Source organism: Heterodontus francisci, chromosome 47, assembly GCF_036365525.1.
Source record: "Heterodontus francisci isolate sHetFra1 chromosome 47, sHetFra1.hap1, whole genome shotgun sequence".
NCBI lineage: Eukaryota > Metazoa > Chordata > Chondrichthyes > Heterodontiformes > Heterodontidae > Heterodontus > Heterodontus francisci.
This window is the reverse complement of record NC_090417.1, coordinates 2,058,212-2,072,333: the sequence shown is the minus strand read 5'-3', so window position 1 is coordinate 2,072,333 and position 14,122 is coordinate 2,058,212. Positions and strand designations below refer to the sequence as shown.

The following is a 14,122-nucleotide window of genomic DNA, read 5'->3' as shown; positions in this document are numbered from 1 at the left end:
CTGGACGCAGGTCAGAATATTTTCTTTCTTGGTTTTACTCCGATCAATGAAATGAGATAACCCATGGCAGTCAGTTCAAAGACACGTGGGAAGAGAAGGGAGAGAGAGAGAGAGAGAAATAATTCTGATTCCCAGTCATGACTCCATCTCATCAGCTCGCTGATCCTTTTACAAACCATCTGACTCACTTCGCAACATTCAGAGGGGCTGGTTTTCTTACTATAACTCCCAGAGGAAAACGGTGAATCAAGCTGCTCTGCGGTTCATCAAACTGATGTTCAATTGCATCAGTGCTTAGATTTAAGAAAAAAACGACTCTTGCGTCATGGTGGGTTAAAGCATGAAGCACGTGCACTGCTCTATTACAACGGCGTCCTGGCAAGCAACACATGTTGGGAGTTTGATCAACTGCTCAGGGCACACCCTGACTTAAGGCTGTACACAGATCAGAAAATGACATTCACGCACTATCCCAGATGGGTTACAGTCCAGCTTTGTGCCAATATTTATCACTCAATCAACATCGCTGAAACAGATCATCTGGTCATTATCACACTGCTGTTTGTGGGAGCTTGCTGTGCGCAAATTGGCTGCCGTATTTCCTGCATTACAACAGTGACGACACTTCAAGAATACTTCATTGGCTGTAAAGCACTTTGGGACGTCCTGCGGTCAGGCAAGGCGCTGTGGAGATGTAAATCTCTCTTTTATTGGAAATTGAAGAAACGTCCAACTCCATTTGCAAGGCACATCATAACTACTGATTCTGCCCCCTGTTTTCCTCGGCTCCTCTTGCTCATAAGGCACTGATTCTTGCTGGGGTACATTTCCACAAGCACTTCCAAGCTAACAAAAAGCTTGAAAGGCAACACAAAAAAAAAAACACATTCGCTCACTGCCCCCCGCCCTCTGCCATTCACCCCCAAGCATTCCACACGAACGCAGGATCTGCAGGCCTCGGAACTGGCTGGAGACTCAGCTCCCAGCTGGAGAACAGAACCTTGCACTGTGAGAAGCAGCAACTAACATCAGTTTTAGGATCAGACAGTGTGACGGTTTGGAGCTTCAATGCACTGTGGCAGTGAGTCCTACAGATTACGAAGCTCCCAGGCACCATCCTCAGTCTGCGCGGAGCTGACTGATATCAGTTGGCGCAACAGTGCAGGTATTACAGTTAGCTTTCCAATTGCAAGTCGCATTTATTATAGTAACATAGTAAAATGTTCCAAGGTGCATCACAGCAGCATTCTCCAACATAATTTGGAGACTGAGCCACAAAAGGAGGTATCAGAGATGACCAAAAGCTTGGTCAAAGGAGCGACTGAGAGGAGGGCAGGGAGGTGGAGAGGGGGACAAGTTGAGGGAGGGAATTCCAAAGCTTAGCTGAAGGCACAATGATGGAGCAATGAAAATCAGGAATGCTCAAGAGGGCAGAGTTGGAGGAGCCCAGAGATCTCGGAGGACTGTCGGGCTGCAGGAGGTTACAGAGATAGGGAGGGACGAGGCCATGAAAGGCTCTGAAAACAAGAATTTTAAAATCGGGAGGAGAAAACACAGCCTGGTGATTGCCATCCAGTGACAGTCTCGCTATCGGAAAGTGTGTATGGATGTTAAAATCAAGACTGCGATGGCCCTGCATTCAATCAGTCTACGAATGCACACTGATGATGGTGTTTAAGAGTTTCTGCTATTATTGTCTAAACGCCCAAATTCATCATGCGTCAAATTCTTCTGTTTAATTGAAGCTTAGAAAGAGAACGATCCATCAATACTGAAGTGCCAAACCCTTCAGGCTGATTTGACTTAAGTAATAACAGAAACTGTCTGAATTGTACCAGGAAATGGAGGATAGTGAATTGAAGGATTACAGCCAGGGTAGCTGAATTTAATTGACCTGTTTATTCTCCATTTCTTGCTACAGTATAGCCAGGTGTCTGTTATTAGTTAAATCGAACAAACTTTTAAACCCAATGCCTTTGGCACTTCTGTAATAATAAAACAGCAACACCATTGAACTAACAATCTAATGCAGGGTGGAATTAGGGAAGATCAGGATTGCCCAGAACCGTGAAGCTTGAATGGCAAAGCCCATTCAGCCAGTTGATATCTTCACTTCCCTAATTTTCTGCAGGAGATGTTGAGGTCCAGGTGTCACAAGGTCCAAAGGAATGACTCGAAGAGCAGGAGAGTTCTCCTAGTGTCCTGGCCAATATAACCACCCCAGCCCAACAACCACCCCCAACCAACAGGGGCGAAAACTGCTCACTCATTTCACTGCCGTTTGTGTGATGCTGCTGGGCAGTAATTGGCTGCCACATTTTTCGGCATAAAAGTGACTGCATCACACTAACAAGTCCCTGTGCATTTGATGGAATCCTTGGTTAGAGCCATGCAGGGATGATGAGCTGGGCTGTCTCTTTCTGTACTGAATAATTCAACCAACCAGAGTTCAGCTCTGATCAACGGTCCCAACCCTGACATATTAACCTGTCTTTTTTTCCCCCAACATGCTGACTGACGCTTAGGACAGCGGTCAATAGCGGGAACCCTGGCTGCTGCATCTGCAAATTCAGCATAAACCAGGACCACTTTCAGCTGCTTGGGAAGGTGAAAGAAAAAGATTTGCATTTCTACGTGACATCTCAAAAGCGCCTTGCAGCCAAAGTACTTTTGAACTGCAGTCGCTGCTGTCATGTAGGAAACGTGGCAGCCAATCTGCGCACAGCAAGCTCCCACAAAGAGCAATGCGATAATGGCCAGATAATCTGTTTTTAAGTTGCTGGTTGAGGGATAAGTATTGACCACGACACTGGGGGAACTCTGCTGGTCTTCTCTGAATAGCGCTGTGGGATCTTGTATGTCCGCCTGGGAGGGCAGGCGGGGCTTCGGTTTAACGTCTCATCCAAAAGTTGGCAACGCTGACACTGCTGCACTTCCTCAGTACTGCTAATGACCAGTTAACTCATTTTAGTTGAGGGAAGATGTGGGTCAGGACACCAGGAGAACATCCCTGCTCTTCTTCAAATGAGTGCCGTGGGATTTTTACGTGACGGTTTAATGTCTCAACTGAAAGGCAGCACTCCCTCAGTTCTTCTTACTTTTAGACAGTCCCTTGGAATCGAGGATAACTTGCTCCCACTCCAGTTCAATGGGTTCTGAGATATTGAAAAGTCCAATGCGTGATCTTCAGGCTCTGCCACGTTACGGGGTAGGCAGTGCGTGAAGGGTCAGGTAGAGGAGCAGTTTGTGCACTCGCTCCGACACCTTGACTTCGCCTCTGCACGTTCTCAACCAAGTGCCTCGTGGTATACGATGCCTTCCCAAATTAGTTTTTCTCCATTCGGGACGGTCAGGAGCCAGGGTCTCCCAAGAGTCGACGGGGATATTTGATCTCTTCAGGGACGCTTTGAGGACATCTCTGAAGCGTTTCCGCCGTCCTTCCGGGAGTCTCCTGCCGTAAACAAGTTCTGAGCAGAGCAGCTGCTTTGGGAGTCGGGAGTCTGGCGTCAGGCATGCCAACGGCATGTCCTGCCCAGCAGAGCTGGTTTTAGGTGATTTGAGCCACAATGCTGGGTAGGTTGGCTTGGGAGAGAACCCTGCTGTTGAACCGCCTTTCTTGCTACCGGATATGGAGGAACTTGCGAATCTCCCTCAGTACTGCACGGGATGGTGGAACCAAATTCCTGGAGCGGCTCTTGAACCCACAACCTTTTGAATCACAGGCGAGAGTGCTACCCACCGAGACACAGAGAAAGACCATTCAGCCCCTCTTAATTCACCCAAGCAGAGGAATCCTCACATGGCTTTCTCCATTGTAACTCTTTGGCTAATTATCTTAAATCTGTGCCCTCTGGTCCTTGTTCGTGTGTAGACCCTGACAAAAACTATCAACAAACCAATGAAAACGAGAGGGCATCTCAGCAAAGCCAGATTGTGTTTTCACACATACAATTTCCAGCAGGAATCACAGGATAACAATGAGGTTGATTTTTCAGCTTCCTTGCCTCAAGGATGCTGAAGCTAATTGTAGGACCTCTACTCAGGCCAGCTGTTATAGTGTAGGCCAAGGACTGAAGTTTTGCCTTGCACAGACATCATTCCCTCCATCACCAGCAGAATTAAACAACATGCCCAGGAGATTAGTTGATGGCGCACATCTGCACCCTGTCTCTATAACCTCCAAGCTGATATTTATACAGCTCCATGTTTAAAGGGTTAAACATCTCAAGCTCACACGCTTCGACTTCACCACACAGAGTGGGATGGGATCTCGGGCAAAGGGAGATTCTCCTCACCCCCAGATTTACACCTTTGTGCTTCCTGGTTCTGTACTCACGATCGAACAGTCTGCTTCTAGGTTCACAACGTTGTTTTAAATTTACAAAATTCAGAAAAGGCTCAGCTCCTCAGGGATCTACCAAGGCCCCATCGGCCTGCTCTAGTGCTTCAGGTGAATGTCGCAGTTCCCATGACATGTTTGAAGTGCAGTGCCAGTTCTCCCGATGTCCTGGCCAAAAGGACCAGAAGCCCATCTGCCAGCCAGCCAGCCATTTGTTTCCTTGATGTTTCTGGGATCTTGCTGAGCGCAAAATGGCTGCCAACCTGGCCAACAAAACAAAGCGAGTCATTGTGTGAGCAGAGCTCGAAGACATTTCCGAGACATGCTGTGGACAAAATACAGAGCCAGACAGCTATCTTAACACAGGTCTGCATGTCACTGTACACCTTATAAGTTCCTAGTCTGGTGCAGCTAAGGTCAGGCGCTGTTTCCTAATGACTAAACTAATACTTAACTTTATTTGTGGATATTAGGTTTATGGGAGAGTTCGGCTCCTGTGGAAAGTTACACATAATGCTTTCATACACAAATGGCACTTTGCCAGTTCACTGAAGGAAATGAGTGGTGTCCCTCTAGTGGCAAAAGTTGAATTTGACCGTGACACATGGTGTCGCAAGGAGAAAGGAGCGGACCAAGGACCAATCTCTTACAAATTATGAAGGGCATTAAAGACCCTTTACTGTGTGTCCCACTTCCTGCAAATCACCTTCTGCTTAAAGATTTAAATTCTTTTGCATTGTTTTCCCTCTAATGGAATTGTCCTGGTCAACCGTCCTTGCTCCAGCCAACACCAAGTCATCTGAAATGGTCATTCATTTCACTGTTGTTTTTGCTACCAAGCCACGGCAGCCAATCTTGATTACTTGCATTCAATGCAATTCACTGAGACAGTGCTCCATAGACTGAAACCATTATGTTCTTTAATTTCAAGGGCTCAGAAATAAGAAAAGCACAGCACTCACCACTCCACCTCCAATCCTTCACTTTTCCTTTGTACTTGGTTTTGCTGCACCGATCCTCAGGACTCCTTCTTACAGTTCAGTCCCCCAATAAAGGTCAAGTTGACTCTTCAGACGCTGAAAAGTAAAATTAGAAAAGTTGAATAACCCGGCACCTTTGTTATACAACGTGTAATTTTTGAAACGCCTTTTCCCCCTGCACTAATCTTCCACTCCTCACCGTCAAGATGAAAACCTGCACCCCGACAGTCAAGACGGCAGTCCATGTATCATCTGTACTGAAAGCATGTCTGTAAATGATGGACCGATATCCCAGATTTATTCAGCTCTTCCATTTAAATGTACAAGCTTCCACAGGATGCATTGGACTTTTTGAATTTTTTTCTCTGCAGTGGTGAAGTGTTGGACAGAATGTCTGACACTGGTGATTCGCGCCCATTACTAGACAGCATTCTCATGTAAGCTCAGCCAAAAATCTCCTTCTTATGATCTGTGTGTCAAAGAAAGCAAGGCTAACTACACCAGCAAATCCACAAGTATTCACACTCACTATTCTCAAAGAAGCACGAAACTAGGAAAAGCCATTGGAACACAAGAGCAGGAGGAGGCCATTCAGCCTGTCGAGCCTGCTCTGCGAGTGACATCATGGCCGATCATCGACCTCAATACCACTTTCCCGCGCTATCCCCATATCCCTGATATCATTAGTATCCAGATGTCTTATTGACTTCATTGTGCCGAGATACAACTGAGTGGCTTGCCAGTCCATTTCAGAGGGCATTTAAGAGTCAAACACATTGCTGTGGGTCTGGAGTCCCATGTAGGCCAAACCAGGTAAAGATGGCAGATTTCCTACCCTAAAGGACATCAGCGAACCAGATGGGTTTTTACAACAATCGACAATGGTTTCATGGCCATCATTAGACGAACTTTTTTAATTCCAGATTTTTATTAACTAAATTCAAATTCCTCCTTCTGCCGTGGTGGGATTCGAGTCCATGTCTCCACAGCAATACCCTGGGTCTTTGGGTTACTAGTCGAGTGACAATACCACGATGCCACTGCCTACCCATAAATAAAACGATCGATTTCTGTCTTGGAACATGCTCAATGACTGAGCTTCCACAGCCCTCTGGGGTAGAGAATTCCAAAGACATCAAAACCAGTTCTTCCGCAGGCCACATACAAACATCTTTGTCATGAATGCCACCTAACCTATTTAATGCTCTAAGAGAAAGGATCTTTGGAGATTTTTGTGAGTCCCCCAACATAAATCAAGTAAAAATCCAGATTCATTCATGACCTGTTATTTTCCTTGACTGACACGCCCATGGCTCAAAGAACAAAGAACAGTACAGCACAGGAACAGGCCATTCGGCCCTCCAAGCCTTGATGCCTGTCTAAACTGAAACCTTCTGCACTCCCAGGCTCCGTATCCCTCTATTCCCATCCTCTTCATATATTTGTCAAGATGCCTCTTAAACGTCACCATCGTACCTGCTTCCACCACCTCCCCCAGCAGCAAGTTCCAGGCACTCACCACCCTCTGTGTAAAGAACCTGCCTCGCACATCCCCTCTAAACTTTGCCCCTCGCACCTTAAACCTATGTCCTCTAGTAACTGACTCTTCCACCCTGGGAAAAACTTCTGACTATCCACTCTGTCCATGCCACTCATAACTTTGTAAAGCTCGATCATGTCTCCCCTCCACCTCCGTCGTTCCAGTGAAAACAATCCGAGTTTATCCAATCTCTCCTCATAGCTCATGCCCTCCAGACCAGGCAACATCCTGGTAAACCTCTTCTGTACCCTCTCCAAAGCCTCCACGTCCTTCTGGTAGTGTGGCAACCAGAATTGCACGCAATATTCTAAGTGTGGCCTAACTAAGGTTCTATACAGCTGCAGCATGACTTGCCAATTTTTATACTCTATGCCCCAACCGATGAAGGCAAGCATGCCGTCTGCCTTCTTGACTACCTTATCCACCTGCGTTGCCACTTTCAGTGACCTCTGGACCTGTACGCCCAGATCTTTCTGCCTGTTAACACTCCTAAGGGTTCTGCCATTTACTGTATACTTCCCACCTGTATTAGATCTTCCAAAATGCATTACCTCACATTTGTCCGGATTAAACTCCATCTGCCATTTCTCCGCCCAAGTCTACAACCGATCTATATCCTGCTGTATCCTCTGGCAATCCTCATCACTATCCGCAACTCCACCAACCTTTGTGTCGTCCGCAAACTTAATAATCAGACCAGCTACATTTTCCTCCAAATCATTTATATATACTACAAACAGCAAAGGTCCCAGCACTGATCCTTGCAGAACACCACTAGTCACAGCCCTCCATTCAGAAAAGCGCCCTTCCACTGCTACCCTCTGTCTTCTATGACTGAGCCAGTTCTGTATCCATCTTGCCAGCTCACCTCTGATCCCGTGTGACTTCACCTTTTGTACCAGTCTGCCATGAGGGACCTTGTCAAAGGCTTTACTGAAGTTCATATAGATAACATCCACTGCCCTTCCTTCATCAATCATCTTTGTCACTTCCTCAAAAAACTCAATCAAGTTAGTGAGACACGACCTCCCCTTCACAAAACCATGCTGCCTCTCGCTAATAAGTTTGTTTGTTTCCAAATGGGAGTAATCCCTGTCCCGAAGAATCCTCTCCAATAATTTCCCTACCACTGACGAAAGGATCACCGGCCTATAATTTCCTGGATTATCCTTGCTACCCTTCTTAAACAAAGGAACAACATTGGCTATTCTCCAGTCCTCTGGGACCTCACCTGTAGCCAATGAGGATACAAAGATTTCTGTCAAAGCCCCAGCAATTTCTTCCCTTGCCTCCCTCAGTATTCTGGGGTAGATCCCATCAGGCCCTGGGGACTTATCTACCTGAATGCTTTGCAAGACGCCCAACCCCTCCTCCTTTTTGTTATCGACATGACCCAGACTATCTACACTCCCTTCCCTAGGCTCATCATCCACCAAGTCCTTCTCTTTGGTAAACACTGATGCAAAGTACTCATTTAGTACCTCGCCTATTTCCTCTGGCTCTACACATAGATTCCCTCCTCTGTCCTTGAGTGGGCCAACCCTTTCCCTGGTTACCCTCTTGCTCTTTAAATACGTATAAAAAGCCTTGGGATTTTCCTTAATCCTGTTTGCCAATGACTTTTCATGACCCCATTTAGCCCTCCTGACTCCTTGCTTAAGTTCCTTCTTACTTTCTTGATATTCCTCAAGGGCTTCGTCTGTTCCCAGCCTTCTAGCCCTTATGAATGCTTCCTTTTTCTTTTTGACTAGGTTCACAATATCCCTCGTTATCCAAGGTTCCCAAAACTTGCCAAACTTATTCTTCATCCTCACAAGAACATGCCGGTCCTGGATTCTACTCAACTGACGTTTGAAAGACTCCCACATGTCAGATGTCGATTTACCCTCAAACAGCTGCCCCCAATCTAAATTCTTCAGTTCCTGCCTAATATTGTTATAATTAGCCTTCCCCCAATTTAGCACCTTCACCCGAGGACTACTCTTATCCTTATCCACAAGTACCTTAAAGCTTATGGAATTATGGTCACTGTTCCCAAAATGCTCCCCTACTGAAACTTCGACCACTTGTTTAGTTTAGTTATACAGCACTGAAACAGGCCCTTCAGCCCACCGAGTCTGTGCCGACCATCAACCACCCATTTATACTAATCCTACACTAATTCCATATTCCTACCACATCCTCACCTGTCCCCTATATTTCCCTACCACCTACCTATATTCGGGGCAATTGCTAATGGCCAATTTACCTATCAACCTGCAAGTCTTTGGCATGTGGGAGGAAACTGGAGCACCCGGAGAAAACCCACGCAGACACAGGGAGAACTTGCAAACTCCACACAGGCAGTACCCAGAATTGAACCCGGGTCGCTGGAGCTGTGAGGCTGCGGTGCTAACCACTGCGCCGCCTATGGCCGGGCTTATTCCCCAATACCTGGTCCAGTATGGCCTCTTCCCTAGTTGGACTATCTACATATTGTTTCAAGAAGCTCTCCTGGATGCTCCTTAAAAATTCTGCCCCATTCAAGCCCCTAGCACTAAGTGAGTCCCAGTCAATATAGGGGACGTTAAAATCACCCACCACCACAACCCTGTTACCTTTACATCTTTCCAAAATCTGTATACATATCTGCTCCTCTACCTCCCGCTGGCTGTTGGGAGGCCTGTAGTAAACCCCCAACATCGTGACTGCACCCTTCCTATTCCTGGGAGCTCCACCCATATTGCCTCGCTGCATGACCCCTCCGAGGTGTCCTCCCGCAGTACAGCTGTGATATTCTCCTGAACCAGTAATGCAACTCCCCCTCCCCTTTTACATCCCCCTCTATCCCGCCTGAAGCTTCTAAATCCCGTAACATTTAGCTGCCAATCCTGTCCTTCCCTCAACCAAGTCTCTGTAATAGCAACAACATCATAGTTCCAAGTACTAATCCAAGCTCTAAGTTCATCTGTCTTACCTGTTATGCTTCTCGCATTGAAACAAATGCACTGCAGACCGCCAGTCCCGCTGTGCTCAGCAACATCTCTCTGCCTGCTCTTCCTCTTAGTCTTACTAGCCTTATTTACTAGATCCCCCTCCAGCAGCAAGGTTCTGCACACCATCTTAGATTTCAGCTGTGACTACAGATCAGAAGGTTGTGGGTACAAGTCCCAGTCTAGACCTAATCGAGGCTGGCACTCCAGTGCAGGGAATACCATTTTTCAGATGAGACATGAAACCAAGGTGGATGTGAAAGATTCCATGGCACTATTTGGAGAAGAGCAAGGGAGTTCTCCCCAGTGTCCTGGACAATATTTATCAAACAACCAATATCACCAAAACAGATTACTTATGTCATTGTGGTCCGTAGGAGCGTGCAGTGTGCAAATTGACTGCCACATTTCCTGCACTACAACATTTCAGACATATTGAATAAGACTGAGATCGATAGATTTCTACACATTAAAAACATCAAGAGATATCGAGACAGTGCAGGGAAATGGCATTGAAGCAGAAGATTAGCCATGATCTGACTGAATGGTGGAGGGGGCTCGAAGGGCTGAATGGCCTATTCCTGCCCCTATTTCTTATGTTCTTTTGGCTGTAAAACACTCTGGGACATGTTGAGGCTATATAAATGCAAGCTAATTCTTTATCTTGATCTGTAGACATCCCTGTAACACTCTACCCAGTTCCCAAGACGACACTACCCAGCTGTGTGTTTTTATACTGTGTGGGGTTCAGGTGGAAGGAAATGTATTGTCTTTCCTTGCTTGGGGTTTATTTTTAAGGCTTGTCTGCTGTTATTTTTCAGGCTTGTATGCTTGCATCCAAATTAATTAATTTGCTTGCAAGAGATTATCCATTCCTCTGCGTCTTATCTAATCTCTGCTTTTAATGAAAACAAGCCTCAAACTCCTTATCACTCTCTTCACTAATCCTGCCACACTCACTTCAACAGAGAGAACAATGTGGAACGACACAGCCTGGAATGTTTGTCCTGCCTCTCCCACCCACCACCTGCAATTCTCACAGTGATGCAAGTGGCCATTGTCACTCAGCCCAGACAATTTTGACGAGGATTATAATTTATCCTTAGAAATGGACAGGAATGTCAGACAGCTTGGTGGTGCAAATGTAGCCTTGACACGCGCTCGACGTGCATCCTCTCGAATCCTTGAACAGAACTCCGGTGCAGAACCGACCCCGAAATGTTAATCCCTCTTTTCGTTTTCTGATACCCATTGACATTTGTGCATTTCCAACTTTTATAGCGGTTTTCCAGACGCCCTTCTCTCCCCAATAAAACTGGAACACAATCTGAAGAGGGAAGGGCCAACAGCAATGTGTACAGAAGATCAGCTTTCCCATCAACCACGGATTCCAGCCAGGTTTACAAATGGAAACTGACGCCAGATGCTCATAAGATGCAGCAAAGATGTACCAATCACGAATGCTTACCTACTTTGAAAAGCCAAATCATTAGTGAGCAATGAGTTTTGCAACAGCACTGCCCTTTACAATGATTATTATTGCTGTGGGATAATATTACCGTCAGTAAATATATAAGCTATTGTTTTCCTGTGGCTCATCATTCTTAACAAATCTCTCAGTGACACAAATCAGATTACCAGAACTAAACATACATGTGAGTAATGACTTAATAAGTGCAGGCTCTGCACAGCATTCCGTGATGATTTCCAAAAAATCTGAGTATTGTTTATTTCTTCACAGGAAAGTGAGGTAAATGAAGACAACATGTACGACTCTATGACAGTTCCTAAATTTTGCAATAGTAGAATGTTTAGGAACAGCATAAGGATGAGCACACCAAGTCCCGCTCGCTGGGATATAAATATGTTTTGTAACAGTGGAGAGCTTGGCACATGAACCCCCTGATGACTCATTCTTCATGACTGACAACACTAGCTGCAAAGCAAGTTAGTCACATCGGTCATGCATCATGATAATGTGCTCTCATTCAGTGCTGGCATGTGGCAAGTTGCCTCCTTTCCCAAAGAGAACAAGGCAGAAAGAACCCGTCGCCAAGTCGCTCATTTACATAAAGCAGCATCTCTGGCAGGTGCCTGGCAGCAGGTTGCTGCACCTCTCTCGTAAGAGAGGAAAGCCTCTGATGGCAGGAAGTTGTGGGTCCAACTTCAGGGACTGCTGCACAAAATCCAGGTTCACCCTCCCAATGCAGTGCTGAGGGAGTGCTGCACTGTCGGAGGTGCCGTCTTTCGGATGAGACGTTAAACCGAGGCCCCTTTGCTCTCTCAGGTGGACGTAAAAGATGCCAGGGCACTATTTCGAAGAAGAGGAGATAAATTCTCCCCAGTGTCCTGGCCAATATTCATCCCTCAACCGATATCACTACAAAAACAAGTTATCTGGCCGTTGACCTTCTTCCTGTTTGTGGGAGCTTGCTAACTGACTGCCGCGTTTGCCTATACAACAAAAGTGACTACACTTCAAAAATACTTCATTGGCTTTCAAGTACTTTCGGACATCCTGAGGTCATGAAATTCATTGCAGAGAAGGAAGTCTTTCCTGTGTCTTTGTGTAGTAACCAGGATTGAAAACAAAATATTATAACTATCATTGACTTCAGCAAACTTCTCTTCACCAAAAGTATTCTGCTCAATCAGTTCGAAACCTTTTATTGTATAACTAGCACGCTCATTGGAATTTTTTTTGCAACTAAACATGTCAAAAATAGAAGCTGATCCAGTGCTTCTAGGACTAGCATAGCAGTAACAATAAGACTTGCATTTATATTTCACAACCTGGGACGGGAGTGCTACCCACTGAGCCACGGCTGACACCGTACCATCCCTGCACATTCAATAACATTAAACCATTGGAAAAGAAACACTTGAAGCCTCTGTTAACAAAGCCTGTGATCACTGGGTGATACTGATGGTCAAGTGATGGGCACATTCAAGTCCTCACAAGATAACAGGAAGGAGACTAGGTGATGGAGTGGGCCACGTCTATGCTGCTGGTTTCAATCCACACCATATGCTAGCATTCCAGATCATAACTCACTGCATAAAAATATATTTCCTCATGACCCAACTCTCTCTCTCGACAATTATCTTCAATCTCAGTCCACTGGTTATTGACCATCCTGTCAGTGGAAAGTTTCAAAACCACTCCATAATTTTGAATACCTCTTTTAAATCTCCCCTAATCTTCTCTGCTGTAAAGAGAAGACTACCAGCTTCTCCAGTCTCTCCCAGTGACTGAAGTCCCTCATCCCCGGTACCATTCGAGTTCATCTCCTCTGCACCCTCTCCAACGCCTTAACCTCGTTCATAAGGTGTGGTGCCAGAACCAGCCACAGTACTCCAGCTGGGTCCGAACCAGTGTTTTATAAAGGTTTAGCATCACCTCCTTGCATTTGTACGATATGCCTTTATTAATAAAGCCAAGGATCCTGTGTGCCTGTTTAACTTGTCCTGCCACCTTCAAAGATTTGTGAACACACACCCCAAGGTCCCTCTGTCCCTGCACCCCCTTTAAAATACCATTTAGTTCACATTGCCTTTCCTCATTTCCTACCAAAATGAATCACTTCATACTTTGCTGTGTTAAATTTCATCTGCCACGTGGCAGCCCATTTCACCAGTCTGTTTATGACCCCTCCTCACGGTTTACCACTTTTCTGAGTTTCATGTCATCTGCAAACTTTGAAATTATGCCATTTATATCAAAAAGAGCAGTGGTTCTCATAATGAACCTGGAAGAACACCATTATATAACTTCCTCCAGTCTGAAAAACAACAGTTCACCACTACTCTGATTTCTACCCTTTAGCGTGATTCTGTGTCCATGTTGCCGCTGTCCCTTTAATCTACCAATCTACAATGTGGTACTTGACCTTTTGAAAGTCGATATACACATTAATGCACAGCTGGGTCAAAATCCTACAACTCCCGAACAGCACTGTGGGTGTATACAAGGTTCAAGGCGGCAGCTCACCACCACCTTCTCAAGGGCAATAAATGATGGTCACATCCTCTGAACAAATAAAAATAAGTCCCTCATCAACCCTGGCCGTTACTTCATCAAATAACATGTTCAAGTTAATCAAACACAATATGTCTTTAACAAATCTGTGCTGACTTCCATTTATTAACCCATGTTTTTCCAAGTGCCAATTAATTTTGAACCAGATTACTGCTGCTAAATGCTTGCTTGCCACTGACATAGGCTGTCCAACTCATAGTTGCCTGGCTTATCCCTATCCCCTTTTTTAAACAGGGATGTAGTTGCAATCCT

At 45.6% G+C, this 14,122-nt stretch overlaps 1 protein-coding gene across 1 annotated transcript in view; it reads right to left on the bottom strand.

Annotated features, from left to right (window-relative positions):
• Window positions 1-5,301: 5,301 nt before the first annotated feature.
• Window positions 5,302-14,122, bottom strand: part of LOC137357266 (metal transporter CNNM3) — a 40,628-nt gene continuing 31,807 nt past the window's right edge. The window contains exon 9 of the transcript XR_010971166.1: window positions 5,302-5,415. The gene's annotated coding sequence lies outside the window, so the exon portion shown is untranslated. The remainder of the gene's footprint in view (window positions 5,416-14,122) is intronic.